Source organism: Pyrgilauda ruficollis, unplaced genomic scaffold, assembly GCF_017590135.1.
Source record: "Pyrgilauda ruficollis isolate IOZ18807 unplaced genomic scaffold, ASM1759013v1 scaffold78, whole genome shotgun sequence".
NCBI classification, from domain to species: Eukaryota; Metazoa; Chordata; class Aves; order Passeriformes; family Passeridae; genus Pyrgilauda; species Pyrgilauda ruficollis.
This window is the reverse complement of record NW_024529710.1, coordinates 207,374-213,373: the sequence shown is the minus strand read 5'-3', so window position 1 is coordinate 213,373 and position 6,000 is coordinate 207,374.

The following is a 6,000-nucleotide window of genomic DNA, read 5'->3' as shown; positions in this document are numbered from 1 at the left end:
ATTATTGTAATGCCATGGAAAAGAACATATTCACCATAAGTAATTGTTACTCTTATGGAAATACATGTTTGATTTCAAAGATAGTACTGCTTAGTGTAGTTTAAAAAATAATAATTTAAGTATTAATTAAAAATCTTCATTACAAAGCCAGCATAAAATAAGCAAGCAATCTCTATCTTCCTTTTATCTCAGGTACTTAGAAAACAAAAGAAAAATTGAAGGGAACAGAACTGATTTCTGTTTCCCTTCACAGACTAGAGGTAGCAATGGGACTGATTTTGTCAAATGTCATCTTGTTTTAATGGGTTTTAAGTCTTTTATAAACTTTGCCTGCTCAACCCAGATTTTCCAGTTTATAAATCATGCAGATAATTTTTCCCCAGGTTGAATATTTATTAACTACCATTCTCCTCTTCTCAAACAATGCCAAGAGAGTCAATTCTTAAAAAGCAGCAATGAGACAGTATAGAGGAACTAATGGCAGACTTACCAGAGCTGGTAACCCTGGAAAAAATGAAAGCATTGCCTCCTTCTTTTGCCACCCTTACTTACTTTCTTGCAAGCAAAGATGAAAGCAACGCAACAAGTCACTTCCCTGTACTGCTATGTGGGTGGCCACAGGCATGTGAGTTGAAAGATAAAAGACAATTTGCCATCAAATTTTTGTTGGTACTTGCTTTCTTTATGTATGGAATGTTGCAAAGATCCGATTATTGAACTGATTTTGTTAGGCTATGCAACTAAGCTCGTAGGCACACCCCCTCAAAGAGCACAGGGTGACAACTGCAGGAAGGGTACACCCCAGATAATATCCTGACCTGTCTGCACCCGCCCATCAGAGGCCCACAGCACAAGCCCAGTGAGGAGCCCAGTGGCAGGATGGCAGGCACGAACTCAAAACAAGGCTTCCTGAGAAACGAACCACCTTGCCATGGCTCTCCCAGGACCAGTCACACTCTTGTCTGCATCCAGCAGGAAACCCATTACTAGCCGTCAGGAACACCTGCAGGCCATGCTTCTCACTCTCTCTTACAGACTGTTGTCACTGTGGGAATTTTGGCTGTTTTGATCATGGGATAGTTCCTATGGCACCAGACCTGATGCAGATGGATGGGATTCACCTGTTTGAAAGGGGGAAAAGTATTCTAGCCCATGAGCTGTCAGCACTGACTGAGCAGCTTTAAAGGGGGAAAGGGACTAGATCAAGCTAGCTAGAGATGAGCCTGGGGTGACACGCCTGTGTCGAGTGGCACAGACAGCCCAGCTGAAGTGCATCTGCACCAATGCACCCAGCATGGGTAACAAACCATGGAAGCCATTGGCAGCAGGAAGCTGTGATGTGGTTATCACCATGGGAATGTGGTGGGATGACTGGAGCGCTGCAGTGGATGGCGACAAGCTCCTCAGAAGGGACAGGTGAGGAAGGAGGGGCTGTGGGGTGGCTCTGTACACTGGGGAGGGTTTTGGCTGCACAGAGCTCAGGGACAGTGGGGATAAGGCTGGGTGCCTGTGGGTGACAGTCAGAGGGATGGCCAACATGGCAGAGATCCTGCTGGGAGTCTGTCACAGACCACCCAGCCAGGATGAAGTGAAATATTCTATCAGTGGATGTTTCCTGATCACTGGCCCTTGCTCTTGTGGGAGACTTTAACTTGCCAAATGTCTGCTGGAAACTCAGCAGTGGAGAGGAGACAGTCTAGGAGGTTCCTGCAGTGTGTGGAAGGTAAATTCCAGACTCAGCTTATAAGGGAGCCTACCAGGGCATGCCATGCCCGACCTGCTGTAAACAAAGAGAAAAGGGCTGTGGGACATGTGGTGGTCAGGGACCATCTTGGGCACAGTGACCATGGAATCAATCCCAGAGTTTTTGATTCTTGGAGAAGTAAGGAAGAGAATCAGCAAAATACTTGGACCTTGGACTTCCAGAGGGTGGACCTTGGCCAGGCCTGTTCAGGGCACGGGTTCAGAGAGTCCCCTGGGGCTTGTCTATGGGGACAGAGGAGTCCCAGCCAGCTCTGTGTGCAGTGCATGCTGAAACCACAGGCTGTGTTAGCAGCTGATGTTAGCAGCTCGGGAGACTGGCATCAAAGGATGGTGGCCGGTCAGACTCAGGGTCTAAGAGACCTGCCAGAGAGACACATATCATCCATAAAATGTGTATTGTCACTCATTGACCCCCATCCTAGTCCCCTGGAGAGGGCAGTGGAATGACACCCTCAGTGTAGTCTGTGTCTCTGTGAGGGCTCCAGGATGTCTGTATTGGCAGGTATGTGGTGTGTACACACTCTATGTGCTTCTACCTTCTGGAAACCCAGCTCCAGCCATACTGCTGGTTGGACACAGGGACAGCAGCCTTGCCTCTCACAAGCTTTTGGATCTGGCAGGTTAAACTGTCCTGCAAAATAAATACAATTTTTTTTAAAGTGATAAAATAATTAAATATTTTTAAACACGTAAAGACTTACCTATCCATACAAAAACAAAAATAAATTTATAACTTTAACATTTACTGAGCCTATTAGGGAATTTGGATTCAGCTCCTGGATTTTTTTTTTTTTCTCATAAAAGTCTTCTAGTTTGTTGGGGGTTTTGTCTCAAACAATGCCAGTTGAGCACTATGGTCTTGACCCACTGATGATCTCAATGCACATGTGAGGAAGCCCATCACCCTCAGGTGGTCTGTGTAGATGCAAAGTGCTTGTCTCCATAAAGTGGCAAATATTCAGAGTTTGGGTCCTCACTTAAACTTTAACCAGCTACTGAGTTTTGGAAGCAAGTATATATTATATTCCGGCTTATTAGCAGGATTTGATATGCAGGAAACACATGCATATTTTATTTTAAAATAGTCAGAATCTGTGCTGCAATTCCCACTGGAGAAATATTTTAAAAACACATTCTTCTGGTGATTTGAAATTGTCTTTAACTTCCTGTTTGAAGCCACTCCTGGCTGATGTCTTTTTTGTGATTATAACTCTTAAAGTTCTGACAGCTTTCTTTTTTTGCTGGGATTTATCCCCATATGCTCTTCTAGAGAGCAAGTATTGCCTTTCACCCCACTAGTTTAAAAATGTCAACCATTTAAAAATTATGTTCACACTGAATATTTGGCTGGTGCCTGGGACTACTAAATTTTTACAACATTCAAAATAAGACACAGCCAGACACCAGCCTTTCATTTTGTAAATAATGGCTAACAAATGGAAAACAGTGAGGAACAGCTATCCAAGCCATCTGTCAACTGCGGCCAACTGAGGTCTCCATTTTAATACAGCTAGGTCTAGCCAGACTGGACCTTTTACTATATTGCTGAATATAGGAAGCAAATAATGCCTGCCCAGCAACTTTCTGGGCTCCCTTTTCACTGATCCTTGAATACTATTGACTTTTTTTTTTCAAGGATGCAATGTGGTAATGCAGATGTGACCTTTCTGTCTTACAGAACAGCAATAGGTAACACTCTGTACAGAAGAGTCTACTCCATCAGGTTTTAAAAAGAGTAGAAGAATAATTGAATCTTTGCAAGGTTGCACATAACAATTAAAAGAATGTAACTAGAATTTTCAGAAAAAAAAAAGCTTTGGGTATTAATAACAATAGCTAAATAATAATAATTATTCTGAGATAATGTAATTACTTCTGTTTATTCCACACATTATTCAGGAAAGTAAAGACTACTTTCCCTAGATAAAAATTACTTTATTCCACAGTCAATAAAGACTGTGGAAACAGTGAAAGATCTTGAGGATTTGTGAAGACCAGTAATAAAGAGTTATTTTAGCTTCTCTAAAGGAACACATGGTGAAACTTGCATTTTATGAAATTGCTAATCCCTTTGCAATCAAAGGGATTAGTTATGAGTTAATCAAATCATTAACCCAAATAAACTGGTATTATAATCTGAATTCCAGAATAAAAACCTTAACCCAGATAAACTGGTGTCATAATCTGGATCCCAGAATGAAATCCTCAGAAAAACAGGAGTATCAGGAGAGTGATGTCCAGCAATTTCAATGGAAGATGAGTGGCCAGCGGGGAGATATCTCATGTGCCTCTTGGCTACAGAACAAAAGATGACATGAAAAAAACTCCACTTGAATAATAGAAACATACACTTGTGAAAGGGCAAAGATTTTCATTAACATTTACTGGTGTGCATATGCAGGTAATAGACTTAAAATACTGATTACGTAGAAGGATCAGTCTCACATTGCAGCTGACCTGAAGCTGCCGCCCAAACTCAACCATCCTAGAAGTAAAAACAATTCCCTGGGTGAACAAGGATACATTGGACTCAAATCTACACAGGGACCCTCAGCCAATGTCATTCAGCCCTAAATGCAGATGTATCACTGGCCAGACAGCTGGACAGTGCTAAGAACTCAACCAATCACATGTGCAAGGGAGGGAAACTTGAAGCTCCTATAAAAGGAGCTGTGAGAATAAACTCAAGGCTGTTTGTCACAAGGACCTTCAAGAGTTGTGTCACTTGTATATCTCTGACGAACAACCCCACCATAACAGATCAGTCCAAAACTGAGTAGTTTGAAATATCCCACATTTTTAAAACAACTAAAATTTCTGAAGAATCTAAAAAAAGTGATTTCCCTTGTCTGCAAAGTGAAGGTTTTCAATACATTCTTGTTTGTAGAATTCTAGATTGTATTCGAATCCAAGTTACATTTGAAAATACTAGTCTAATTGTTTTCTACTGCATTTTTTCTATTGCTGTTCAGAAACAGGTAGTGGTGTGAGACAAGCAATAGAATACTGCCCCATGCTTTACCTGAATACCTGCAAAAACCCTGCTAGGAAGAATTAGTCCCTGCACACACGTGTTTTCTTTCCGCTTTTTATGCACTCAGAAATTTTTCTTTGTTGACTTTTATTCCAGTAAGGAATGATCTCCTATTGTTCCCTACAGATGCAAGGAAAAGAGAAGACATATTCATTGAAAGTACTTATGGGAGCAGAGGGTTGTATCAGGCATCAACGATAGTAGGGTTTCTCTAAGAACCTTATTTTTGTGAATGTGACTACAAAGTCACATTTACTTCCTATTTTTTCTCCACTTCACATCAATTTCTTTCTGTAGACAAATTAGATGTGTAAGTACTGCATTCCAGTGCTAAAGACTGTAAGACACCACTGGCACTTGGATTTGAATTCTGTTATTCTTCTCTGTTTAATGCATACTTGCATATCCTGGATTTCTGACATTCAATGACAAAATTCCCTATAAGATTTAAAATATGATACAAGTCTATGATAGCAGAAATTCTCACTATTCCTATGCCAATATTAAGGTTTGGCTACAGCAATTTCCTCTTCTATATATCATAGAAGTTTTGAAGGATCATCTTAAATCAGCATATTACAAAAAGAGTATGGTGCTGTGCCCAAATTTGTGCACCAATTCCACTTTGCCACCAGATTCTTTTTGGGAATTAATGAGTGTTCTTCAAATCTATAATGTCAGGAGGTAAGCAATGTGTTGAGCAGTCATCTCCTATGTATTAGCTTGGGAGAACAGACAGCAAGAACTTTCAGAACTACAAGAGGCAGGAATTCAGCCCTTAACAACCTTTTTCCGAAGGCATGTAATTCAGAAGGCTTGATGCTGTCTCTGCTCAGTCATCAGAATAACAGGTGTGGCAAAAGCTATTTCAAAAGCTGTTCGGGTGTCATATCTTGCTCCACTTTATGTGGCATTATGTGTCACAGACACACTTTTGCACCAGAAGCTGGACTACAGCTGCCTCAGTTTCCTGGTGCAGCTGTGCAGCACTAGTGCAGGATCACCAAGGAATGGTGATCTATCTGAACCTATCTCAAATCAGGCTGGCCTCTGTGACTCTTATTTGTATGTCAGTGTAAAGGCATAATGAAGGCACACATTGAGGAAAATCTGAAGTTTCTATTCGATACTGGTGACGTTTAAAAACTTGCTCTAAACTCTATTTGGAGCACAAGTTAAAAATTATGCAGAAATTATTTCCC